Genomic DNA, 27,965 nt, shown 5'->3' on the forward strand with positions numbered 1-27,965 from the left:
CTGCACTCCAGCCTGGTGACAGAGTGACACTCCATCTCAAAAAGAAAAAAATAAAAAGAAAAGAAAATGACACGGTGCTGACTGAGGGACTGGGGCTGTGGAGGGAGGTGCCCAGCTGCAGGACAGGAGGGCAGGAGAGAGGGAGGACCTCTGACCCAGGATCCACCAAGAGGCTCTGAGCCTTTCCAGGGAAGCACTAAGGCCACACTTTCAACTATGACACAAAGCCGCTGGACACTTGGGCCCTGCCCCCCAAGCCATCTTCTTTGGTTAGTGACGGTCATCATTCCCCTGATCAAGCTAAGAACATGTCTTATCCATATTTATTTCCCATAAATATTTATATAAATGAATGAATATATCAAATTCAGCTCTAAGGAATGAAAGAAAAAGCCTAGTGTTCATGTTCCATAGCCAGGGTCTAGCACTTCATCCAAAACAATCACTCTTCAGAAATTCTTTATCATTTCATAAAGTGGATAAATGCTATCCCTACATTTCTGACACCATGTCCTCAATGCCACAGATTTTGGCTAGCTCACTGATTCCTTCTTCTCTGATGACCGTGCTGTCAACATCAAAACACACTGCATCTGCTGAGTAGAAAAGCTTCCTCAGCTCTGAGTGGGAGACCATCCTTGGAAGAATTTTCCTCCTACAGAAAAAAAAGATAAATGCATTTAAATACATCAAATAAAATTGTGAAAATATCCCATCTTGCTTACTAAGCCAATCTAATTTGTGTGAAAGTCAGTGCAGGCCACATAAGAGTGTACTCATGAATTCATTCATTTCTTTTTCCTTTTTTTTTTTTTTTACTTCCCACATGACACCAATTTCTTTTTTCTTCTTCTTCTTTTTTTTTTCTTGATGGAGTCTTACTCTGTTGCCCAGGCTGGAGGGCAGTGGTATGATCTCAGCTTACTGCAACTTCCACCTCCCAGGTTTAAGTGATTCTCGTGCCTCAGCCTTCTGAGTAGCTGGGATTACAGGCACGTGCCACCACACCCGGCTAATTTTTTTATTTTTATTTTTAGTAGAGATGGGTTTCACCATGTTGGCCAGGCTGGTCTCAAACTCCTGACCTCAGGCGATCTGCCCACCTTGGCCTCCCAAAATGTTGGGATTATAGGCATGAACCACCGTGCCTGGCTGGTACCAACTTTTAAATACATTTGATGTTGAGGCCGGGCACGGTGGCTCATGCCTGTAATCCCAGCACTTTGGGAAGCTGAGGCAGGTGGATCTCCTGAGGTCAGGAGTTCCAGACCAGCTTGGCCAACATGGTGAAACCCCTTCTCTACTAAAAATAAAAAAGTAAAAATTAGCCGGGTGTGGTGGCATGTGCCGGTAATCCCAGCTACCCGGGAGGCTGAGGCAGGAGAATCGCTGGAAACCAGGAGGCAGAGGCAGAGAAACCACACACACACACACACACACACATATATACGTGTGTGTGTGTGTGTGTGTGTGTATATATATATATATAATGTTGAACCAATATTCAATTATTTTTTACCTAATTATAGCAAGAAAGCAAGCATTAAAGCGGAGGTGTGCATAAGGCTTTATGGGCACACAGGAAAAATGTTTAGCCTTATCTATGAAACAGGGCTTCAGACTGGGCATGATGTCTCTTGCCTGTAATCCCAGCACTTTGGGAGGCAAAGGCAGGAGGATTGTTTGAGGCCAGGAGTTCGAGACCAGCCTGGGCAACATACAGAAACCGAGTCTCAACTAAAAATAATAATGCAAAAAATTAGCTGGCGGTGGTGGTGCAAGCCTGTAATCCCAGCTACTTGGGAGGCTGAGGCAGGAGAATCACTTGAACCCAGGAGGTGGAGGCTGCAGTGAGCTGAGATCACGCCACTGCACTCCAGCCTAGGCAACACAGCAAGACCCTGATTCTAACAAAAGAAGAGAAAAGAAAAGAAAAGAGAGAAGAGAAGAGAATAGAAAAGAAGGAAAGGAAAGGAAAGAAAAGGAAAAGAAAATAAAAGCAGAGAAAAAAGAAAAGGCTTCAAGGAGGCACAGATATTTGAGCTGAATCTGACAGGTAAGTGGTCCTCTGAGTGGGTTGTCGAAGGGCAGGGCATCGACTTGGTGTGTACTGGGAGGAGAGGGAGGGAGGTGGAGACAAGGAGAGAGGCTTGTGATGGCAGAGGGAGGAGCGTGAGCAAAGACAAGGAGGAGGAAGAAGCAGATGACCTGCTGGCAGCTACCCTGTGACTTGGCCCAGGAGCCTGGCAGTGCATCAGGAGTTCAGACTCGGCGGATCCTAGGGCCAGGCTAAGGAGTTTAGACTTTAACTTCCAGATATCGGGAAAGGCTCTAAGCCTCAGAAGAAAGGTCAGAGCTAAATGTAAGGGCTAAACATACACAATGTTGCCAATGTAGAGGTGCTAGTTGAAGATGTGATCTGATTAAAGTCCAGAGAGAGGCCAGGCACAGTGGCTCACGCCTGTAATCCCAGCACTCTGGGAGGCTGAGGCGGGAAGATCACTTGAGGACAGGAGTTCAAGACCAGCTTGGTCAACATGACAGAACCCCATCTCTACTAAAAATACAAAAATTAGCCGGGCAGGGTGGTGTGCACCTGTAGTCCCAGCTACTCGGGAGGCCGAGGCAGGAGAATCACTTGAACCTGGAAGGCAGAGATTGCAGTGAGCCAAGATCATACCACTGCACTCCAGCATGGGCGACAGAGCGAGACCCTGTCTCAAGAAAATAAAAAATAATAAAAAATAGGCTAGGCACGGTGGCTCACACCTGTAATCCCAGCACTTTGGGAGGCCAAGGCGGGCAGATCACGAAGTCAGGACATCGAAACCATCCTGGCTAACACGGTGAAATCCCATCTTTACTAAAAATACAAAAAATTAGCTGGGCGTGGTGGCGGGCGCCCATAGTCCCAGCTACTCGGGAGGCTGAGGCAGGAGAATCACCTAACCTGGGAGGCAAAGCTTGCAGTCAGCCAATATCATGCCACTGTACTCCTGTCTGGGCGACAGAGCGAGACTCTATCTCAAAAAAAAAGAAAAAGAAAAAGAATAATAATAAAAATAAAGATCAGGGAGAATAGAGAGAGGGAGAAGAGAAGAGCGCTAAGGACAGAGCCTACAGGACCACCACCTTTACGTCCTGATTTGAACCCGGGCAGGAGAAGGAAAACGGTGAAGTTACAGGAAGAAATTCTGGGAGGCACACTGCTGCACAAGCTGCAGAGGACAGAGATTCAAAAAGAATTTTTTTTTGAGACAAGTTCTCACTCTGTCACCCAGGCTGGAGTGCAGAGGACAGAGATTCAAAAAGAATTTTTTTTGGGACAAGTTCTCACTCTGTCACCCAAGCTGGAGTGCAGAGGACAGAGATTCAAAAAGAATTTTTTTTTGAGACAAGTTCTCACTCTGTCACCCAGGCTGGAGTGCAGTGGTGCGATCATGACTCATTGCAGCCTCCAACTTCCGGGCTCAAGTGGTCTTCCTGCCTCAGCCTCCCAAGTAGCTGGGACTACAGGCATACACCACTACACCAAGCTAATTTTTAAAATTTTTTTTGTAGAGATGGGGGTCTTGCTATGTTGGTCTTGAACTCCTGGACTCAAGCAATCCTCCCACCTAGGTCTCCCAAAGTGCTGGGATTACAAGCATGAGCCCCCATGCCTGGCCTTTATTTTTTAGAAAAGCTTTGGACTAGAATTAGGGCGAAAGGGATCCTCAAGGTGGCCTACACCAGCCTCCCATCAGAGACTAATATGTCATATACAAGGCTACACAGACGACGTAAGTAGTCTATATTTAGAATAGACTGTGGTTAAAAACAGACTCAAAGCAGCTGACCAACCCACTGCTCAACTGATTTCCAACCAATGCAGTTGGCAGAATAATGCCATTTAAAGTCGACCTGGAAAAAAAAATCTTTTAAGTCAAGGGTCAGCAAGCTATGGCTTGTAGGCCAAATCCACCCTGCCATCTGGTTTTGTATGGCTCACAAGTAATAATGATTTTTACATTTTATTTTACTTCTTTTTTTCTGTCACCCAAGCTGGAGTGCAGTGGTGCCATCATAGCTCGCTGCAGCCTCAAACTTCCATCTTGGCCTCCTAAGTAGCTGGGACTACAGGTGTGGGCCACCATGCCCGGCTGACTTTTACATTTTAAACAGTTGGGAAAAAAACTCAATAGAAGAATAATATTTTTTAACATGTAAAAATTAACGAAATTCAAATTTCAGGCTGACCGCAGTGGCTCACACCTGTACCCTAGCACTTGGGGAGGCTGAGGCAGGAGGATTACTTGAAGCCAGGAGTTCAATACCAATCTGGCAACATAGCAAGACCCCATCTCTACAAAAGTATTTTTTCAATTAGCCAGGTGTGGTGGCATGCGCCTATAGACCTAGCTACTCAGGAGACTAAGGAAGATTAGTCAGAAGGATTGCTTGAGCACAGGAGTTTGAGACTGCAGTGAGCTACAGCCATGACACCGCACTCCAGCCTGGGTGACAGAGAGACCCTGTCTTAAAAGCAATAATAATAATAATAATAAATAAAAATGAAATTCAAATTTCAGTGTCTACTAATAAATTTTTTTTTTTTTTTTGAGAAAGAGTCTCGCTCTGTCACCCAGGCTGGAGTGCAATGGCACAATTTTGACTCATTACAACTTCTGCCTCCCAGGTTTAAGCAATTCTCCTGCCTCAGCCTCCCAAGTAGCTGGGATTACAGGCACCTGCCACCATGCCCATTTAATTTTTGTATTTGTAGTAGAGATGGGGTTTCACCATGTTGGCCAGGCTGGTCTCGAACTCCTGACCTCAAGTCATCTGCCTGCCTCAGCCTCCCAAAGTGCTGGGATTACCCATGTGAGCCACCGGGCCCCACCAGAGCCACTGCACCCAGCCAATTAACATAATGTCTTTATTACACAATTTATGCCCTTCATGATTTGGCTCCTATGCCTATGTATTTTACCAACCACATTCCCTACAAATACACATACACACACATTAATCACACGCACACACATGCATTTTTTTTTTTTTTTTTGAGTTAAGGCCTCATTCTGTCACCCAGGCTGGAGGACAGTGGTATAATCTCAGCTCACTGCAACCTCTGCCTCCCTGGCTCAAGCGACTCTCCCACGTCAGCCTCCTGAGCTGTTGGGACTATAGGCATGCACCATGATGCCCAGCTAATTTTTTGTATTTTTAGTAGAGACAGTGTTTTGTCATGTTGCCCAGGCTGGTCTCAGCTACTCAGGAGGCTGAGGTGAGAGAATCGCTTAAACCCGGGAGGTGGAGGTTGCAGTGAGCCAAGATCGTACCACTGCACTGCACTCCAGCCTGGGTGACAGAGCAAGCCTCCATCTAAAAAAAAAAGAAAAAGAAAAAAGAAAAAAACTCAAAAAGGGTCGGCGTGGTGGCTCATGACTGTAATCCCAGCACTTTGGGAGGCCAAGACGGGATTGTTTAAGGCTAGGCATTCAAGACCAGCCTGGCCAATATGGTGAAACCCTGTCTCTATTAAAAAAAAGATTAAAAATAAAAAGAAAAAAATAAAATAAACCACTCATTTGACTTTGGTCCAGCAGGAATCAAGCTAATTCATACAGGCAGGCTCGCTGCAAAGAGCTTGAAGTCAGCAGGTCTATCGGCAGAGATGCAGGGCTTACTGTAGTGCAATTCCACTAAGTATGGAGAATGAACCACAAGTTAGTGAAGAGGAAGTCAGAAACAGACAAATGGTGTAAGAGGAGCTAAAATGAGATAAGCGGGATAAGCTAAAGAACTTTTTAAGAAAGTGCCTGACACATATACACCATGGAATACTATGCAGCCATAAAAAAGGATGAGTTTGTGTCCTTTGTAGGGACATGGATGCAGCTGGAAACCATCATTCTTAGCAAACTATCACAAGAACAGAAAACCAAACACCGCATGTTCTCACTCATAGGTGGGAATTGAACAATGAGATCACTCGAACTCTGGAAGGGGAACATCACACACTGGGGCCTATTATGGGGAGGCAAGAGTGGGAAGGGATGGCATTTGGAGTTATACCTGATATAAATGATGAGTTGATGGGTGCTGACGAGTTGATGGGTGCAGCACACCAACATGGCACAAGTATACATATGTAACAAACCTGCACGTTATGCACATGTACCCTAGAACTTAAAGTATAATAATAATAATAAATAAATAAATAAATAGAAAGTGCCTGAGCAGGCCAGGCATGGTGGCTCACACCTGTAATCCCAGCACTTAGGGAGGCCAAGGCGGGTGGATCACCTGCGGTCAGGAGTTTGAGACAAGCCTGACCAACAGGGAGAAACCCCGTCTCTACTAAAAATACAAAATTAGCTGGACATGGTGGTGCATGCCTGTAACCCCAGCTACTTGGGAGGCTGAGGCAGGAGAATCACTTGAACCTGGGAAGTGGAGTTTGCAGTGAGCCGAGATCGCGCTATTGCACTTCAGCCTGGGCAACAAGAGCAAAACTCCGTCTCGGAAAAAAATTTAAAAAAAAAAACAAAAAACAGAAGGTGCATGAAGCAACACAACATAACTAAGAATGGGCAATGCTCCTGACAATGACTGAAGGTACCAGAACCTCAAAACCAGTCCCCAGGAACCCCGACAAAAGACCTGAGAGAGGAATGCATGTGCACCAACTTCAAGAAGATTCCAGTCTTGTTGAGATGATCAGACAAATAATTACTGGACATGTTTGAAAAACCAGGTACTTTGGCTGGACGTGGTGGCTCACACCTGTAATCCCATCACTTTGTGAGGCTGAGGCGGTCAGGAGTTCGAGACCAGCCTGGCCAACATGGAAAAACCCTGTCTCCACTACAAGTACAAAAATTAGCCAGGCGCCTGTAATCCCAGCTACTCAGGAGGAGGCTGAGGCAGGAGAATCGCTTGAACCCGGGAGGCGGAGGTTGCTGTGAGCCGAGATTGCACTACTGCACTCCAGCCTGGGCAACAAGAGTGAGACTCCATCTCAAAACAAACAAACAAACAAACAAAAAAAAAAAACAGGTACTTGAACCTCTTTCCAACCACTGACACTAGCCATAGATTCAATGAGATTGGCCAGGTGCAGTGGCTCACACTTGTAATAATCCCACAAGTGTGTCTCACTTTGGAAGGCTGAGACAGAAGGATCGCTTGAGCCCAGGAGTTTGAGACCAGCCTGGGGAATATAGTGAGATTCCTTCTCTTAAAAAAAAAAAAAAATTGGTGGGGCATGGTGGTGCATGTCTGTGGTCCCAGACACTCAAGAGCCTGAGGTGGGAGGATAGCTTGAGCCCAGGAGTTCAAAGGTGCAGAGAGCTGAGATCAGGCCTCAGCACTTCAGCGACAGAGTGAGACCCTGCCTCAAAAAAAAAAAAAAAAAAAAACAAAAAAAAACAAGACCATCAGCCTTGAATTTGAAAGGAAATGTACATTTCCTCCAGTGAAGGTGAGAACTGATTTACACATCCCCAGCTGAACACTAGGCCTGATTTACGAGTCAGAATTCTTGACACCTGCCTCCTGGGTTGTAATGTGGTCTCAAAGAGAAAACAGAATATTTTTGACTTTTTTAGAGACAAGGTCTCACTCATCACCCATACTGGAGTGCCAATGGTCTAATCATAGCTCCCTGCAGCCTCAACCTCCTGGGCTGAAGTGATCCTCCCGCCTCAGCCTACTGAGTAGCAGAGACTACAGGCATGCACCACCACACCAGCTAAGTTATTATTATTATTATAGAGATGAGGTCTTACTATGTTACCCAGGCTGGTCTTAAATTCCTGGCCTCAAGTGATCCTCCCATCTCGGCTTCCCAAAGTGCTGGGATTACAAGTGTGAGCCACCGTGCTGGCCAAAATAGAATGTTAGAGACTCACTTTACATTGAATTTACTTGGAAGGCTGATTCTTTTCCCACACCCTCCCTAGGAGAGCGAGCAGGATTTTAGGACCTTAATTCTGCCCATGAAATGGTCAGGCCAGGGGAGATGGCCTTCACCTATTGGGTTACAAGAGTATCAACGCCCTCCCTGTTTGATTGAGCAGCACAGGAAACTCAGCCACAGCTCCTTTTTGCGCTTCCCATCCTGCTCTGCAAAATGCTTTACTTCTCTGTACACTTCTGATTTCCTCGTTTTTATTTCTATTTCTATTTTTATTTTTATTTTGAGACGGGGTCTCACTCTGTCGTCCAGGCTGGAGTACAGTGATGTGATCTTAGATCACTGCAACCTCTGCCTCCTAGGTTCAAGTGATTCTCCTACCTCCCGAGTAGCTGGGATTACAGGCGCCTGCCACCATACCTGGCTAATTCTTTTGTATTTTTAATAGAGCCAGGGCTTCACCATGTTGGCCAGGCTGGTCTCAAACTCCTGACCTCAAGTGATCCACCTGCCTCGGCCTCCCAAAGTGATGGAATGACTGGTGTGAGCCACCACGCCTGGCCAATTTCCTCCTCTTTTCATTGTCTCCACCAGGAGTGACTCACAATTCCTGCATATTTAAAATTCTTGTGGCTGTAGTGGAAAAAAATCTGCTGAGTAAGTTCAGTTGCTTCAAAGTAAATTGTGTACATTAGAATTCCACACACGGAAAAATCATTGCCGGAGACTGGACTCTGGATTCTTCATATTTGGCTCTAACAGGGAGGGAGAGGGCAGGGCCAGGGGTAGAATACATCCCGGTGGGTAGGTCTATTCTCAGATTCTCAGACACAGCGGCTCCCAGGCCCCATCCGGACCACTGCCTTCTGCAGCTCAGAACAGAACACAGAACTTCTGCCTGGCTTGCTCCAGCTAGTTCATGTGGGGCAAGCAAAGGGACAACTGATTTTAGAAAAAAAAAAAAAACTACTGCTGACAAGGCCTTCTCGCCCCTAGTTCCAAAGTACAAAAGCAAGTTTTCCTGCAGGACCAGCCTTTGGAGGCCTGATTTTGGGTAAGAGGAAAAAAAAAAAAAGTTCCTTGCCCAAACAAACGCTTTCCCAACTTCTCAATCTCTGTATCTTTCAAGAGACGTCTAAGGTCACCTTGCTTCCTTCACCTTTTGTTAGAACTGACCTCTTGTCTTCACTTGTGTAAGAAAAAATAAAAGCTGGTACAGAGGTTGTGAAGATCACACATAGTTGCGAGAACCAAGCTTACTTGCTTTGGTAGTAGGGATAAATTTGTTCAGGTCCCCAGGCACTGAAAGAGTACATAGTAGATTCTGAAAACAGACACTAATGGCCAGATGCGGTATCTCACACCTGTAATCCCAGCGTTTGGGAGGCCAAGGCAGGTGAATCACCTGAGATCAGGAGCTCAAGACCAGCCTGGTCAACATGGTAAAACCCCGTCTCTACTAAAAATACAAAAATTAGTGAGGCATGGTGGCAGGCACCTGTAATCCCAGCTACTCAGGAGGCTGAGGCAGGAGAATCACTCGAACCCGGGAGGCAGAGGCCGAGATCACACCATTGCACTCCAACCTGAGCAACAGAGCAAGACTCCACATTAAAAAAAAAAAAAAAAAAAAAAAACAACAACAACAACAAAACAAAACAAAAAAGATACTAAGGACTACAAGAAGGCAGGGGAAGGAGGGCAAGGACTGAGAAACTACCTATTGGGTACTGTGCTCAAACCCTGGGTGATGGCATCACTCGTACCCCAAACCTCAGCATCGTGTGATATACCCATGTAACAAACTTGCACACGTACTCCTTGAAGCTGAGGTAGAAGTTGAAATTGAAATGATATATAATATAACTGGCTATTCTGGGAAGCTGAGATCTTCTGCATGCCACAGAGTTGACACTGATTTTTAAAATTAAGGTGAGGAGTAAACTGCTGGCCAGGCACGGTGTCTCACGCCTGAAAACCCAGCACTTTGGGAGGTTGAGGTGGATTATCTGAGGTCGGGAATTCAAGACCAGCCTGGCCAACGTGGCAAAACCCTGTCTCTACTAAACATACAAAAATTAGCCAGGTGTGGTGGCCCGCACCTGTAATCCCAGCTACTCAGGAGGCTGAGACAGGAGAATCACTTGAACCCAGGAGGTAGAGGTTGCAGTAAGCCAAGATCACACTACTGCACTCCAGCCTTAGCTTCCTGAGTAGTGGGGACTACAGATGCACACCACCATGTCTAGCTAATTTTTTATTTTTTCTAGAAACAGGGTCTCACTATGTTGCCCAGGCTAACCTTGAACTCATGGCCTCAAGGGATCCTCCCAGATAGGCCTCCCAAAGTGCCGAGATGACAGCTGTGAGCCGCCACACTGGGCCTGCAGTTTCTTATAAAGCTAAACATATACGTATAAGGCTGGGTGTGGTGGCTCATGCCTGTAATCCCAAAATTTTGGGAGGCTGAGGCAGGCGGATCACCTGAGGTCAGGAGTTCAAAACCAGCCTGACCAACATAGTGTAACCCTGTCTCTACTGAAAATACAAAATTAGCTGGGCATGGTCGCGTATGCCTGTAATCCCAGCTATTAGGGAGGCTGAGGCAGGAGAATGGCTTGAACCCGGAAGGCAGAAGTTGCAGTGAGCCAAGATTGTGCCATTGCACTCTAGCCTGGGCAACAAGAGTGAAACTCCATCTCAAAACAAAACAAAACAAAACAAAAACAAAAACAAAAAAGACCCAGCAATCCCAATCTTGGAGTTTTATCCAAGAGAAATGAAAACATAATCACAGCAGCTTTATTTGTGACTTCCCAACACTAGAAAAAACCCAAATGTTCATCAACAGATAAATAGCTAAACAAATTGTGGTATATCCCTACAATGGAACACTACTCAGTAATAAAAAGAAATGAATTACTGATACATGCTACAACATGGATAAATATTTTCAAAATTATACCGATGGGGCCGGGTGCGGTGGCTCATGCCTGTCATCCCAACACTTTGGAAGACTGAGGCGAGCAGATCATGAGGTCAGGAATTCGAGACCAGATCGCACCACTGCACTCCAGCTTGGGTAACAAGAGCGAAACTCTGTCTCAAACAAAACAAAACAAAACAAAACAAAAACCCCATTGTTCTCTTTATACAGATAAACTTTTTCTTTTTTTCTTTTTCTTTTTCTTTTTTTTTTTTTTTTTGAGATGGAGTCTCGCTTTGTAGCCAGGCTGCAGTGCAGTGGTTCGATCTCGGCTCACCACAACCTCTGACTCCTGGGTTCAAACGATTCTCCTGCCTCAGCCTCCCTAGTAGCTGGGATTACAGGCAAGCACCACCACGCCCAGCTAATTTTTGTATTTTTAGTAGAGATGAGGTTTCACCATCTTGGCCAGGATGGTCTCAATCTCCTGACCTCTTGATCCGCCCGACTTGGCCTCCCAGAGTGCTGGGATTACAGGCATGAGCCACTGTCCCTGGCCTGAAAGTCAACGCTTAACCGCTTGGGTCTGGACAGTTTGTGTTCGTTTCATTTCCCCTTACCTTGACTTCTTACTTTTAACTCCCAGTTTTTGTTTTTTTAATTTTTATTTTATCATATGTATTCTCACTGTAAGTTGTCTCAGATCAACAAGAAATGAGGCAGAGTATAAAATAAAGAAATAAACATAATTGAATAAAGTTGCTTTTTAATAACAACACAACTCATTTATAAGCAAAAAGATACTGAAAATTTGTCTCTAAAGTAAACTATTATGTGCAGAATCTTATGTTCCAGCTGACTTTCATTATAAAACAGAAAATGTGTCCCTTCAGGAAAAAGAATTCTAGTCCCAAAATGTTATAAAAATTATACTTTAAAATGGCAGCATCTATGTAAATTCACATATTTTAAGGCAAGTAAGTATGCTATTGTGAGTTATCAAGAATAATATGCAAAAGAAGTCACAAAATACAAATGCAAAATAACTAGAATTGCTTTTATGTCTTCATGAAATGACTTAAAGTTGCAGGAAAAGAACATGAGTTTTCCTAACAGGAGACGCCACTCTTTGAGTCTCCACGTTCACCTTTCCCTGGAATCCACTGAAGCAGGAATTCTCAGATCATGGGCAAGCTCTTATCCTTTCACTTTCTGACATCCCTGTAAGTCTCTGTTTTTGTTGTTGTTGTTGTTTTTGAGACAGGGTCTTGCTCTGTTGCCCAGGCTGGAGTGAAGTGGTGCGATCATAACCCACTGCAGCCTCGACCTCCTGGGCCCAAGGAATCCTCCCTCCTCAGCCTCCTAACTAGCTGGGACTAGACATAGCCACCATGCCCAGCTAATATTTTTTATGTCTTTCGGAAGAAACGGAGTCTTGCTATGTTGCCCAGGCTGGTCTGAAACTCCTGGCCTCAAGAAGTCTTCCTGTCTCAGCCTGTCAGAGCCCTTAGATTACAGGTGTGAGCAACTGGGCCCAGCTCAGGCCACTGTTTTTACAAGTCCATCAATACTGGTCTTCCCAATCAATTTCTTTTTTCAACTTAAATTTATTTATTTAGAGAGGAAACAACTTAAATAATACATAGTATGTGTGAATTCATGGGTTTGCTATTTTCCTAAGGTACACTAAAATCAGTTCATAAGTATTTAAAAAAAAAAATAGTATGGGGCTGGGCGCGGTAACTCACACCTGTAATCCCAGCACTTTGGGAGGCTGAGGTGGGAGGATCACCTGAGGTCAGGAGTTCGATATTAGCCTGGCCAACATGGTGAAACCCTGTCTCTACTAAAAATACAAACATTAGCCGGGCATGGTGATGTGTGCCTATAGTCCCAGCTACTCTGGAGGCTGAGGTGGGAGAATCACTTGAACTCAGGAGGCAGAGGTTGCAGTGAGCCGAGATCACACCACCGCACTCCAGCCTGGGCAACAGAACGAGACTCCAACTCAAAAAATAAATAAATGAGTATAGTGTGTTACCCTAAAACTATCTCTTTCACTCCATGTTGCCCATGGAACAGTGGTGAGGGGCTCTGTCCTGGGGGATAAGTATGCACTGGGCTGCTCCCAGCCCTTGGAAGTAGATTAACTAGGCTGAATGGAGGAGGAAATCTGGCCACAGTGAGATACGCATGTCAATGAGTCAGCAGAGAGAGGAGGAAGACTCCCCCCAGTTAAAGAGAAAATGAGGCTGGCCGGGTCTGGTGTCTCACGCCTGTAATCCCAGCACTTTGGGAGGCGGAGCCAGGCGGATCACCTGAGGTCAGGAGTTCATGACCAGCCTGGCCAACATGGAGAAACCCCATTTCTACTGAAAATAGAAAATTAGCCGGGCATGGTTGCGCATGCCTGTGATCCCAGCTACTCGGGAGGCCAAGGCAGGAGAATCATTTGAACCCAGGAGGCAGAGGTTGCAGTGAGCCGAGATCGCATCATTGCACTCCAGCCTGGACAACAAGAGTGAAACTCCGTCTCAAAAAAATAAATAAATAAAAATTTTTAAAAAAAGAGAAGTCTGGGCACGGTGGCTCACACCTGTAATCCCAGCACTTTGGGAGGCCGAGGCAGGTGGATCACAAGGTCAGGAGATTGAGACCATACTGGCGAACACTGTGAAACCCTGTCTCTACTAAAAATACAAAAACTTAGCCAGGCATGGTGGCAGGCGCCTGTAGTCCCAGCTACTCGGGAGGCTGAGGCAGGAGAATGGCGTGAACCCGGGAGGCAGAGCTTGCAGTGAGCCGAGATTGCACCACTGCACTCCAGCCTGGGCAACACAGCGAGGCTCCGTCTCAAAAACAAAAAAGAAAAAAAAAAGAAAATGAGGCGAGGTGGGAATACTTTTGCTGAAACATATGCAAGGAGCTCTTGTTGAATGATTGCTGAGCAGGGACATTAAGAAATATCTTCAGAAAGCATGGGGTGAGGACACCTCACTGTCACATGGTCACCATTAGCAAATAGCTCACCCCAATTCTTTCTTGTTGTGACGTAGAAATGACAGGTGGATTTCCAACAGTCATTCCAATAGAAATCCAACAGTAATTGCAATTGGCTTTTATTTTTATTTTTATTTTTTTGAGACGGACTCTCACTCTGTTATCCAGGCTGGAGTACAGAGGCATGATCTCAGCTCACTGCAACCTCTGCCTCCCGGGTTCAAGCAATTCTCCTGCCTCAGCCTCCCAAGTAGCTGGGATTACAGGCGTGCGCCACCATGTCCAGCTAATTTTGTATTTTCAATTGAGATGGGGTTTCACCGTGTTGCCCAGGCTGGTCTCAAACTTCTGGGCTCAAGCAATCCTCCCACCTCAGCCTCCCAAAGTGCTGGGATTACAAGTGTGAGTCACTGCGCCTGGCCAAAAATGCAGATTATTGAGCCCTATCCCAGAGGTATGTTCCTCCAGAGATTATAATGGATGTTAACATTGAGAACCACCGTTCTGGAAGAAACCCCGTTGTACAGTAAACAGAGGGTGAACAGCAAGGAGACCTGAGATCTAGTCACAGATCTGTAGCCAATCAGCTGTGACCTCAGAACAGAGCCAAATTGCTGTCTTCTGGAATGTGGGAAAAGGCCTGGGTCTGAGCAAAAGTTCCCAGCCTAGAAATACCTGGGGGTCTTTTTTTTTAATTTATTTATTTATTTATTTATCTATTTACTTATTTATTTTGAGACAGGGTCTCATTCTGTTACCCAGGCTGAAGTGCAGTGGTGTGATCTCAGCTCACCACAACCTCTGCCTCCTAGGTTCAAGTAATTCTCTCATGTCAGCCTCCTGAGTAGCTGAGACTACAGGCACACACTATTACACCTGGCTAATTTTTGTATTTTTAGTAGAGATGGGGTTTCACCACGTTGACCAGGTTAGTCTCGAACTCCTGACTCAAGCGATCCACCCATCGTGGCCTCCCAAAGTGCTGGGATTACAGGCATGAGCCACTGCACCTGGCCTCTGGGTAGCTTTTTGAATTCTGATGCTGCTACACCAGAGTCCATACTTTACGATTGAGTTTACATTAAGTTGTAGAACAGGCTGAAACTAATTTATAACGGGAATGATCAGATCAATGGTTGCCTGATTGGAGGGTGGGGAGTGGATCGACTGAGAAGGTACACAGGGGAAGGTTTTTGGGGATGATAGTGATGTTCTGTCTTGATGGCAATATGGGTTACATGGGTGCATGGATTTGTTAGAATTCATTGAGGGGTACACGTAAGATTTGTACATTTTACTATATGCATTAAGATTTTTTTTTTTTTTTTTGTAGAGACGGGGATCTCACTATGTTGCCCAGGCTGGTCTTGAACTCCTGGGCTCCCACCTTGGCTTCCCAAAGTGCTGGGATTTCCTAAGCCATCATGCCCAGCCTAGAATATTGATTCTTTTCTTTCATGCTATGTTATTATTTAAAGCCATGATTTAAATGATGCTCTGTCTCTGGTCTGGAATGCAAGTTTATTCATTGGAAAAATATGATCTACATTGCAACGTGATCCTCAGGAACGCATTGAAGCAAAAAGGAAGAGACTTATGTGCTTTCTCTCTTTTTTTGAGACAGGGTCTTGCTCTGTCATCCAGGCTGGAGTGCAGTGGTGTGATCTTGGCTCACTGCAACCTCTGCCTCCTGGGTTCAAGTGAGTCTCATACCTCAACCTCTTGAGTAGCTGGGATCACAGGGATGTGCCACCATGCCCAGGTAATTTTTGTATTTTTAGTAGAAATGGGGTTTCACTATATTACCCAGACCAGAATTTTTTTTTTTTTTATTTTTTTTTTTTTATTTTTTTTATTTTTATTTTATTTTTTATTTTTATTTTTTTTTTTTTTTTTTTTTTTGGGGCAGTCTCATCTACCTTAGGCTGGAGTGCAGTGGCGGATCTCAGCTCACTCTGGCTCCAGCCTCCGGGTTCACATTCTCCTGCCTCAGCCTCCCGAGTAGCTGGGACTACAGAGGCGCCCGCCACTGCGCCCGGCTAGTTTTTGTATTTTTTTAGTAGAGGCGGGGGTTTCACCGTGTTAGCCAGGATGGTCACCGATCTCCTGACCTTGTGATCCAGCCCGTCTCGGCCTCCCCAAAGTGCTGGGATTACAGGCTTGAGCCACCGGCAGCCGGCCTTTTTTTTTGAGATGGAGTCTCACTCCCTTGCCCAGGCTGGAATGCAGTGGTGCAATCTCACCTCACTGCAACTTCCGCCTCCCAGGCTCAAGCGATTCTCTTGCCTCAGCCTCCCAAGTAGCTGGGACTACAGGTGCGTGCCACCACACCCGGCTAATTTTTGTATTTTAGTAGAGACAGGGTTTCCTGCTGCTTATTGTGGGATGGTCTCGATCTCCTGACATCGTGATCCACCTGCCTTGGCTTCCCAAAGTGCTGGGATTACAGGCGCAAGCCACTGCACCCGGGCATTGCCCAGGCTGATCTTGAACTCCTGAGCTCAAGTGATCTGCCCACTTCGGCCTCCCAAAGTGCTGGGATTACAGGCGTGAGCCACTGCACCTGACCTATATGCATATTTTATGTCCAAAGAAAAAAGGACTATAAATAAATATGAGAGTCTTGTTATAATATGTGTGCTGAAGTGTTTAGGGGTGAAATGTACTAATGCCACAATTCATTTTCAAATGCCTCCAAATAGAATGGTTTGAGGGATGGATAGTTGAATAGGTTATACGATAAACTGAGCATAATGAAATGTTAATTGTAGACTTCAGGGGTGGGTGTGGATGTTCACTGCAAAATTCTTTCAACTTTTCATTAAGTTTGAACATTTCTTAAAAACATTAATTCATTTATTTTTTAGAGACAGGGTCTTGCTCTGTTTCCCAGGCTGGAGTGCAGTGATGTTATCCTAGCTCACTGCAGCCTTGAACTCCTGGGCTCAAGGGACGCTCCCTTCTCAGCTCCCAGGAAGCTGGGACTACAAGTGTGCTCCACCGCACTTGGCTAATTACCCAGGCTGGTCTCAAACTCTTGTCCTCAAGTGATCCTCCCACCTCGGCCTCCCAAAGTGTTAGGATTACAGGTGTAAGCCCCACACCTCAAACGTTTTTATAATGAAACATTCAAGGGAAATTCTGATGCTGAGACCCTACACTTAACATCTGTTAATGAGACATTTCCTCAATTAAATATTCTACCATTGGAAACTGGTACATTTCTTTGTCAAAGGCAACAGTTTTTAAGCCATTCACATACACATGTTCCTGGGAGAAGTGACACTGTGGGAGATTGTTGTGATTTTTTACCTCTGAAAATGAACTTATCGGGGAATAGGTTCATGATCTCTCCACAGGTTCTAATAAAGGGGGGAGACCTGGGTTCTGCACCTGGCCTTATTGTCGTGGCTACTGTTGCTTTCAGGCGATGGCACCTGTTCTCCAGGTGTGATTCTGGACTTGTACTTGCTTTAGTCATATATGACCACCAGGGGGGAGCAGTCACCTCACAGTTGCCTGGAGCGTCCACACTCTCCAAACTCACAGCTTGAAATGTCACCTGGCTGTCTGAGGTCATCCACGGTTATTTTCTTCCTTCCTTCCTTCCTTTCTCTCTCCCCTCCCTCCCTCCCTCCCTCCCTCCCTTCCTTCCTTCCTTCCTTCCTTCCTTCCTTCCTTCCTTCCTTCCCTCCTTCCCCTCCTTCCTTCCTTCCTTCCCTCCTTCCCCTCCTTCCTTCCTTCCTTCCCTCCCCTTCCCTTCCTTCCCTTCCCTTCCTTCCTTCCCTTCCTTTCTCCCTCTTTCCCTCCTTCCTTCCTCCCTCTTTCCCTCCTTCCTTCCTTTCTCTTTTTCTTTCTTTTCCTTCCTTCCTTCCTTCCTTTTTCTTTCCTTCCTTCCTTCCTCCCTTCCTCCCTTTCATCCACGGTTATTTTCTTTCTTTTTCTTTCTCCTTCCTTCCTTCCTTCCCTGCCTTCCTTCCTCCCTCCCTCCTTCCTTCCTTTCTCTTTTTCTTTCTTTTCCTTCCTTCCTTCCTTCCTTTTTCTCTCTCTCTCTCTCTCTCCCTCTCCCTTATTTCTTTCTATCTTTCTTTCAATCCTTCCTTCCTTCTCCCCTCCCCTCCCCCTGCTCCCCTTCCCAATGGAGTTTTGCGCGATCTCGGCTCACTGCAACCTCTGCCTCCTGGGTTCAAGTGATTCTCCTGCCTCAGCCTCCCAAGTAGCTGGGATTACAGGTGCGCACCATCATGCCTGGCTAATTTTGTATTTTTAGTAGAGATGGGCTTCCCCATGTTGGCCAGGCTGGTCTTGAACTCCTGACCTCTGATGATCCACCCTCCTCGGCCTCCCAAAGTGCTGGGATTACAGGCGTGAGCCACCACAGCCGGCCATCCACGGCTGTTTTCATCATGCCTCACTTTCCCCTGTTGGTTCACTCACCCTCAAAGGACACAGCCTCTGTGCCATGGGCCCTCCCCCCAGATCTGTGTATTGCCTAACATGACTGGACCCTCCTCCTCACCCTACATCCTGCTCCAGCTCCTCTGATGACATCATTGGCTCCGGAGCCTCCACTCAGCCTCTTGCAGGAGGGTCTCTTCCCTCCAACCCCACTGGCCCCTCAGGACCCCACATCCCCTGGCACTGTCTGGTGCAGGGACTCTTTTTTCTCCTATACCCCACATACCGTAGAATCTAAGGTAGGGTCTATATCCTCCATGCTTCCTGTGGTCGTGTCCAAGACCTTTCTCTTTCAAAGGCAGCGGAGTCACTTGCTGTCCCTCTCGGTGACTGCTGTCTGCTGGTCTTCCGCTTGCACCTCCTCATCCACTGAGGACTTGGGCTCCTGGTTGACTGTGTTCTCCATCCTTCTTGCCATCTTGCAGAGCAGCAACCCCTCTACATTCCCCCAGGAGGTCTGCAACAGTGATTTCATACAAGACGTTGGTGTCATCACCCACGTAGACAGGCCAGGCTACTCCCCATCTCTCTGGGCACCAGGACTGCTATAGCTCCAGTGATCTTTTCCAATGTGCCTCTCAGCTACCCCTCCCTGTCTGCAGTCACACCTGGGACCCTCCATCACCCAGAGAGGAGGCTTCGGACAGCTCCCCGCTGACCTCTCCTCTCATTCCAGAACTCTCCACTTGGCCTCCCCACCTCACTGCTATTCTCTCTGCGGTCATTGCCTTCCTTAATCATGGTTCATAATTAAAATCAACTCCTGCAGGGTGAGGTGGTTCACACCTGTAATCCCAGCACTTTGGGAGGCCGAAGTGGGTGGATCACTTGAGGTCAGGAGTTCGAGACCAGCCTGCCCAAAATGGCGAAACCCCTGTCTCTACCGAAAATACAAAAATTAGCCGGGTGTGGTGGCAGGTGCCTCTAATCCCAGCTGCTAGGGAGGCTGAGGCAGGAGAATCGCTTGAATCTGGGAGGTGAAGTTTGCAGTGAGCCAAGATCACACCACTGTACTCTAGCCTGGGCAACAGAGGGAGACTCCGTCTCAAAAAAAGAGGAAGGAAAAAAAAATCAACTCCTTTGTCTCCTGACATTGTTCCCCTGAGCGAGGGTGACATGAACAGGCTGGATCTCTTGCATCTGCACCTGGACAGTCAAGTCTCACTGAGAAAGCATGCACTCAGCTGAACTTTCACTTTATTTATTCATCTATTTATTCATTTACTTATTTATTTATTTTAGTGACAGGGTCTCACTCTGTCGCCCAGGCTGGAGTGCAGTGGTGTGATCAGAGCTCACTGCAGCCTCCATCTCCTGGGCTCAAACGATCCTCCCTCCTCAGCCTCCCTGGGAGCTGGGATCACAGATGTATACCACACCACACCCAGATAATTTTCTAATTTTCTGTAGAGATGATGTCTCACCATGTTGCCTAGGCTGCTCTTGAACTCCTGGCCTCAAGCAATCCTCCTCACCTCAACCACCAAAGTGCTGGGATTGTAGGTGTGAGTCACCATGTCTGGCTGTACTTTCACTTTTTTTTTTTTTTTTTTTTTTTGAGACAGAGTTTTGCTCTTGTTGCCCACGCTGGAGTGCAGTGGTACAATCTCAGCTCACTGCAACCTCTGTCTCCTGGGTTCAAGTGATTCTCACACCTCAGCCTCCTGAGTAGCTGGGATTATAGGTGCCCACAACCATGCCCATTTAATTCTTATATTTTAAGTAGAGATGGGGTTTCACCATGTTGGCCAGGCTGGTCTGGAACTCCTGGCCTCAGATGATCCTCTCTCTCTGTGGTCATTGCCTTCAAAGTGCTGGGATTACAGGCATGAGCCACAGTGCCCAGCCTGGCTGGGCTTTCACTTTAAATTCACAGACTTCAAGTGGGCTGCCTGGCAACTCTTCTACATTTCCCCAGGAGGTTTAAAACAACGATTTCATACTTCCTCTCTCTCTCCTCAAACCTCCTGTGCTTCCTTCCCTCCCTCCCTTCTGCTCAGCTGATGCTCACTTCTCCAACATTACTAGAAGCCCTCAGAGTGAATGTTCTTATCTTCCCACCACCCACCGACTGTGTCTCTGCTCCTTCCACTGTTACTGTGTACTAATTGCCCTTCTGGGGCTGGGCATAGTGGCTCATGCCTATAATCCCAGCACTTTGGGAGGCTGAGGTGGGAGGACTGCTTGAGGCCAGGAGCTTGAGACCAGCCTGGGCAACATAGTGAGACTCCATCTCTACAAAAAAAGTTTAAAAGTTAGCAAGGGGCCAGGTACGGTGGGTCACACCTGTAATCCCAGCACTTTGGGAGGCTGAGGTGGGCGGATCACCTGAGGTCAGGAGTTCAAGACCAGTCTGGCAACATGGTGAAACCCTGTCTCTATAAAAATACAAAAATTAGCTGGGCCTGGTGGCTTGCACCTGTAATTCCAGCTACTTGGGAGGCCAAAGCAGGAGGATCGCTTGAACCTGGGAGGTGGAGGTTGCAGTGAGCCAAGAATGCACCATTGCACTCCAGCCAGGGTGACAGAGCGAGACTCCCTCTCAAAAATAAAAATAAAAATAAAAGTTAGCAAGGCGTGGTGGTGTGCACCTGTGGTCCCAGCTACTCAGGAGGCTGAGCTGGGAGGATCACTTGAGCCCACAAGTTCAAGGCTGTAGTGAGCCGTGATTGGGTCACTGCACATCAGCCTGGTGATGCAGTGAGACCTTATCTCTTTAACAACAACAACAAAAAAGAATCATCCTTGTGATTTATGAAGCCGCTGCCTGGCCTGAGCTGTGGTTCCTATTCCTTCTGGCTTTCCCAAGCTTTTCTTGTCCACTGGAAGCTTTCACTAGAGGGTAGAGGACTGGCTTTGTGGTTGGGGACCTAATTGGCCTTCTGTTTTCTGTAAAGAGGAATTTTTCTAATTGCCACTTAGCAGGGAACCTGACTAGGGATGGAATCTGGGGGCCTCACTATTGGTGCACCCTCCTGGGGACCCCTCATCTTTGGTCCACGCATATTCTCCTCGGGGTGACATCCTGGAATTGATGATCTCTTACACATCACAGCACCTCGAAGCTCCCCCAGCCGCACTGTTGTCCAGCCTCTCACTCTGATGCCATCATTACCTAGGGTCACCTCTGCATGGGTCCATACCATGTCCCAAGCTGCTCATCTCAATGACATTTGTGCTCTGGGAGGTGGAGGTGCCCTGGGGGTTCCTCACCAGGAGAGTGGGCAGGTGAGCTGGGTAGAAACACAGAAGGCGGTATAGCAGTGAGACGTGACAGGCTAGATGCACACACAGCGTCATTTAAAAAGCTTAGTGTTGGCTGGACGCAGTGGCTCATGCCTGTAATCCCAGCACTTTGGGAGGCCAAGGCAGGTGGATCATTTGAGGTCAGGAGTTCATGATCAGCCTGACCAACATGGTGAAACCCTGTTTCTACTAAAAATACAAAAAAAAAATTAGCTGGGCCTGGTGGTGCATACCTGTAGTCCCAGCTACACAGGAGGCTGAGGAGAATCGCTTGAACCTGTGAGGCAGAGGTTGCAGTGAGCCGAGATCACGCCACTGCACTCCCGCCCAGGCAACAGAGCGAGACTCCATCTCAAAAAAAAAAAAGAAAAAAAAAGCTTAGTGCTGCCTGAAAACAGAAAGCAATGCCATAAGGCCACAACTCATTGCCATTTGTGTACATTAAAATACCCACGTACAAAATAACAACACAGGTGTTTAAGAGCACATTTAGGCCAAAGGCAGTGGCTCATCCCTGTAATCGCAGTATTGTGGGAGGCTGAGGTGGGAGGATCACTTGAGGTCAGGAATTCGAGACAAGCCTGGACAACATAGCAAGACCCTGTCCCTACAAAAAAATTAAAATTTACCTGAGTATGGTGGTGTGTACCTGTGATCACATCTATTCAGAAGGTTGAGATGGGAGGATCACTTGAGCCTGGGAGTTGGAGGCTGCAGTGAGCTATGATCACATCACTGCACTCCAGCCTGGGTGACAGAGTGAGATTTAATAAAAGTGTATGCATTGAACCCATTGGAGTATTTATCTGTTGGGGGAATGGGAATAACTGGGAATCACACAATCAGACAGACAGGAGTGGGGCCTTGAATGGGGCCATGATGCCGTGGCCCGTGAGTCTGGGTGGGGGAATGTGATGCACTCTGCCCTCCCCATAGGCCCTGTCCCACCTGTCTAACTCAGTTGTCCTTACCTGTGGCTCTCTTGCTCCCCTGCAAAGGCTCACTGGGGCTGCATCTTCCAGCTTCTTTGGAAGCAAACATCCTTTGGTAACAGCCAAGAGGCAAGGCTGGGCATGGTGGCTCATGTCTGTAATCCTAGCACTTTGAGAGGCTGAGGCGGGTGGATCACGAGGTCAGGAGTTCGAGACCAGTCTAGCCAACATAGTGTAACAGTATAACATATAACAGTCCAATGCATAAAAATATTACAATGACAGCAAAAAAAAACAAAACAAGACCAAAAAAAGACAAATCAGACTCACGTTTCTCCAGTGCTAGATTTCTAGGAGACCACACTCTTGTCCTGTTCCTTCCCTAGATAAAAATGCAGCACAAAGTTCTGACTACAGATTTCTTCAAGAAAGACCTGTGGATTCTGCAAGAGCAAGAGCCTAGAAAGAATGAGGAAATGAACATCAAAGTCCAGACACAAAACAGGAAAGAGGGAGACTATCTGGCTTCACTCTCTCCTGGTGGGACTGGCACAAAAAAGGGTCAGAGGCAAAATTTCCTAACCCTGCTTCCTCTGGGTAATGCTTTACTTTTACCCCCTTCAAGCACTGCAGAGTCAACGTATTCTTTTCTGTAGCTTCAATTCTGCAAGGTTCAGGTCTGACAGGAAATCACACATACCTGATTAGCAGGGTACAAAGACAAGGGAGAGGGAGAGGGAAAGAGAATCTCTTGGGAGAACTAAACGCATAGACAAAGAAGCAGACTCAGGAGGGCTCAGTGGCTCACGCATGTAATCCCAGCACTTTGGGAGGCCAAGGCTGGTGGATCGCTTGAGGTCAGGAGTTCCAGACCAGCCTGGCCAACATGGTGAAACCCCATCTTTACTAAAAATACAAAAATATTAGCCAGGCGATAGCAGCACATGCCAGTAATCCCAACTATTTGGGAGGCTGAGGCAGGAGAATCGCTGAACCCAGTGGGTAGAGGTTGCAGTGAGCCCAGATCACGCCATTGCACTCCAGCCTGGGCAACAGAGAGACACTCCGTTTCAAAAGAAAAGAAAAAAAAAAAATTCACTGGGTATGGTTGCACATGCCTGTGGTGCCAGCTACTTGGGAGGCTGAGGCAGGAGAATTGCTTGAATCCCAGAGGCGGAGTTGGCAGTGAGCCGAGATCGTGCCTCTGCTCTGCAGCCTAGGTGATAAAGCGAGACTCCGTCTCAAAAATAAATAAATAAATAAATAAATAAATAAAAACGGGACAGAGACAACAGCATTCCATGATGAATCAGAGACAGGATCTGCTGCCCAATTACAAGGGAGCAAAGACAACAGCTGTGTGTGTGTGTGTGTGTGTGTGTGCGCGCACGCACGTCTGAGACACGGTCTTTGTCGCCCAGGCTGGAGTGCAGCATGCAATCATAGCTCACTGCAGCCTAGAACTCCTGGGCTTAAACAATCCTTCTGCCTCAGCCTCCTGAGTAGCGGGGACTACAGATGCACACCACTATGTCCAGCTAATTTTTTTTTTTTTTTTGTAGAAACAGGGTCTCACTATGTTGCCCAGGCTAACCTTAAACTCATGGCCTCAAGGGATCCTCCCATATCAGCCTCCCAAAGTGCTGAGATGACAGCCGTGAGCCACCACACTGGGCCCGCAGTTTCTTATAAAGTTAAACATATACTTACCATAAGATCCAGCAAGGCCAGGCGCAGTGGCTCATGACTGTAATCCCAGCACTTTCAGAGGCTGAGGCAGGTGGATCACCTGAGGTCAGGAGCTCAAAACCAGCCTAACCAACATGGTGAAACCCCATCTCTACTAAAAATACAAAATTTCCAGGCATGATGGCACATGCCTGTAATCCCAGCTACTAGGGAGGCTAAGGCAGGAGAATTGCTTGAACCCAGAGGGCAGAGGTTGCAGTGAGCCAAGATTGTGCCATTGCACTCCAGCCTGGGCAACAAGAGTGAAACTCCATCTCAAAAAATAAAAATTTTTAAAAACCCCAGCAATCCCAATCTTGGAGTTTTATTCGAAAGAAATGAAAACATATCCATAGCAGCTTTATTTGTGACTGCCCGACACTAGAAAAAAATCCAAATGTTCATCAACAGATAAATAGCTAAACACATTGTGGTATATCCCTTCAATGGAACACTACTCAGTAATAAAAATGAATTACTGATACATGCTACAACATGGATAAATATTTTTAAAATTATACCAATAGGGCTGGGTCTGGTGACTCATGCCTATAATCCCAGCACTTTGGGAGGCTGAGGTGGGCGGATCACGAGATCAGGAGATTGAGACCATCCTAGCTAACACAGTGAAACCCCGTCTATACTAAAAATACAAAAAATTAGCCGGGCATGGTGGCACACGCCTGTAGTCCCAGCTACTTGGGAGGCTGAGGCAGGAGAATCGCTTGAACCCAGGAGGCAGAGGTTGCAGTGAGCCACGATTGCGCCACTGCACTCCAGCCTGGGGGACACAGAGAGACTCAGTCTAAAAAAAAACAAACAATTATACCAATGGAAGGCCAGGCACAGTGGCTCACACCTGTAATCCCAGTACTTTGGGAGGCCAAGGTGGGCAGATCACCTAAGGTCAGCAGTGACCAGCCTGACCAACATGGTGAAACCCCGTCTCTACTAAAAATACAAAATTAGCCGGTGTGGTGGCCCTTGCCTATAATCCCAGCTATTCAGGAGGCTGAGCCAGGAGAATCACTTGAACCTGTAAGGCGGAGGTAGCAGCAGTGAGCTGAGACTGCACTCCAGCCTGGGCAACAAGAGCGAAACTCCATCTCAAAAAAAAAAAAAAAAAAAAATTATACTGATGGAAAGGAGCCAGACACAAGAGCACATACTGTTTGAGTTATATGAAACACTAGAAAATACAAACGCTGTAATGACAACGATCAGATCAGTAGGGATAGGAGTTGCAACAGGGGGCTGACTGGAAAGAGGCCCTAGGAAACTTCTGGGTGATGGAAATGTTATTGTGGTGATGATTACAAGTATGAATAAATTTGTCAAAACTCATCAAAATGTGCACTTGAAAAGTGCATTTTATTGTATTTAGTTATATAGCAATAAAACACTGGCTTTAAAAAAGTCTCTGATAACAGGCTGGTCTAGGCAAACTTGAGGATCCCTTTCACCCTAATTCTAGTCCAAATATTTTCTTTTTTTTTTTTTTTTTTTGAGATGGAGTCTCACTCTTGTCGCCCAGGCTGGAGTGCAATGACGCAATCTCAGCTCACTGCAGTTTCCACCTCCCAGGTTCAAGCAATTCTCCTGCCTCAGCCTCCCGAGAGTTGGGATTACAGGCATGCACCACCATGCCTGGCTAACTTTGTATTTTTAGTAGAGACAGGGTTTCACAATTCTGGCCAGGCTGATCTCGAACTCCTGACCTCAGGTGTTCCACCCGCCTCAGCCTCCCAAAGTGCTGGGATTACAGGCGCGAGCCACCATGCCCAGCTAGTCCAAGTATTTTCTAAAAAATAAAATTAAAAAAGGTCAGGCATGGGGGCTCACCCCTCTAATCCCAGTACTTTGGGAGGCTGAGGTGGGAGGATTGCTTGAGCCCACGTGTTTAAGACCAGCCTGGGCAACATAGTGAGACGCCATCTCTACAAAAAATAAAATAAATGAGCCAGGCATGGTGGTTGCATACTTGTAGTCCCAGCTACTTGGGAGACTGAGGCAGGAGGATCACTTGAGCTCAGGAGTTTGAGATTGCAATAAGCTATGATTGCACCGCTGCACTCCAGCCTGGGTGACCAAGTGAGACCCTGTCTCTTAAAACAACAAAGAAAAGAAGGAAGGAAAGGAAGGTAGGCATCAGGCATATATTAAATCATTTGAAAATTTTTAAAGTCCTGACTACTTTGTTTCACCAACATGAAAGTGACAGGACTATGGTCATGATATTGAAAACCTACCTGGCACTGTAATACAGGAATATTGGATTTCATTATTTTCCTCCCTGATTTTCATTCCAATTATCAGTCATCAAATATTTAAAAAGTAATAATATGCAAACATACATAAAGAAAATATAGCAGCCAGGTGGCTCATGCCTGTAATCCCAGCACTTTGGGAGGCTGAGGCGGGTGGATCGCTTGAGCCCAGGAGTTTGAGACAAGCCTGGCTAACATGGTGAAATCCTGTCTGTACTACAAATATAAAAATTATCTGGGCATGGTGGCATGTGCCCAGCTACTCAGGAGGCTGAGGCAGGAGAATCCCTTGAACGCAGTAGACGGAGGTTGCAGTGAGCCAAGATCGCGCCACTGCACTCCAGCCTGGGCGACAGGGCGAGACTCTGCCTCAAAAAAGAAAGAAAAGAAAAGATAGTAAATACATTTAATGAACGAAAGCATGATTTATTTAATTCTCAACTTGAAGTTGTATCGTTATAACAATGTACCTGGTAGGTACTTATTTTAAAATTCTAATTCTAATGGGAAAGGAGACGACGACAAAGTCGGACACTTCACTTCCACTTCAAGATTGGGATTGCACCAATCTTGCACTGAGGGTGCTCCTGTGCAGGACTGTATCATTCATTCGTGCTGTTTGGAAACAGGCAGCGGCTGTAAGATTAGACAGTGAAGCTACCCAAAAAATAAATCAATAGAAAGCAAGCCTGGAGATTCTAGGAAATGATTTGCCTACGCGATTAAGAATAAATGTAGACTCAGAGAGCAAGCCTGGAAGAGGAAAAGTAAAGTCGGCGAAATCAGAAAGTTGGCGCAGGGAAGGCAAAAGGCCGCGACTTACCTTGCGTCCTAGGCATCCGGGGCTCCCGCGGCTGCAACTTTCTGACTGCAGGGTGCCAGCGCCGGCTCCGACGCTCAGGCGAGCAGTTCCCAGGGAGGTGAGCTGCGCAGACCTGCAGGGCCTCCACCGAACACTCTCCTAAGATCTGCCGATAAGCGGGGTGGCTTCTGATCAGTTCTGCAAGTGCTTCTGTAGACTCCAGACATCAGATCTCTGCTCTGCAAAGCCGGGCTGGGAGGAGGCCTTGGCCCCGCCCCTCCTCCTCCGGGGGCTCAGCGCCTGCAGACTGAGAAGTGCAAGGTTTGGAGTGCGCTTTCTGGCAAAGCCGCGCCCTGTGACACCTTTGCTTTGCAGAGGAGGAATAAAAGAGCTCCCGGACTTTCAGAAGCTGCTCCGCGCTGCTGCCACCACCACTTAGGATAAGGGTAGGTGAGGGAAGCAAGGGACCTCTGCTCTGATTTTGCAATTAATGAACCCCCCGTGGGGGGCCTCTTTTGAAATCTACGTTTGACATTATGCGCTTGTAGCAGTGTAGGTCCGAAAAGAACTTCAAAGACTGCTTATATTCTTAATTAAAATGCAACCATGAGTAACAAAATGAGTCTTTGCACCTTGTTTTTATTTTTAATTTTATTTATTTTTTATTTATGTTTTTAAATAGAGATGAGGGGGTCTCACTGTG

General features: G+C 46.6%; 1 long non-coding RNA gene across 3 annotated transcripts; it reads right to left on the minus strand.

Annotated features, from left to right (window-relative positions):
* LOC110742695 lies at nucleotides 1-27,965 on the minus strand. 3 transcript variants are annotated; one of them, XR_004183040.1, is made up of 6 exons: nucleotides 27,284-27,965; nucleotides 22,796-22,924; nucleotides 22,505-22,685; nucleotides 21,334-21,520; nucleotides 18,514-18,744; nucleotides 1-655 (listed from the first exon to the last, which is right to left on the minus strand). It is a non-coding gene; the product is annotated as an uncharacterized LOC110742695 (long non-coding RNA). The 3 variants fall into 3 exon arrangements; XR_004183041.1 differs by having other exon boundaries at nucleotides 21,403-21,520; nucleotides 22,505-22,924; XR_002520698.2 differs by having other exon boundaries at nucleotides 22,505-22,924.

This window comes from Papio anubis, chromosome 4, assembly GCF_008728515.1.
Source record: "Papio anubis isolate 15944 chromosome 4, Panubis1.0, whole genome shotgun sequence".
Taxonomy (NCBI): domain Eukaryota; kingdom Metazoa; phylum Chordata; class Mammalia; order Primates; family Cercopithecidae; genus Papio; species Papio anubis.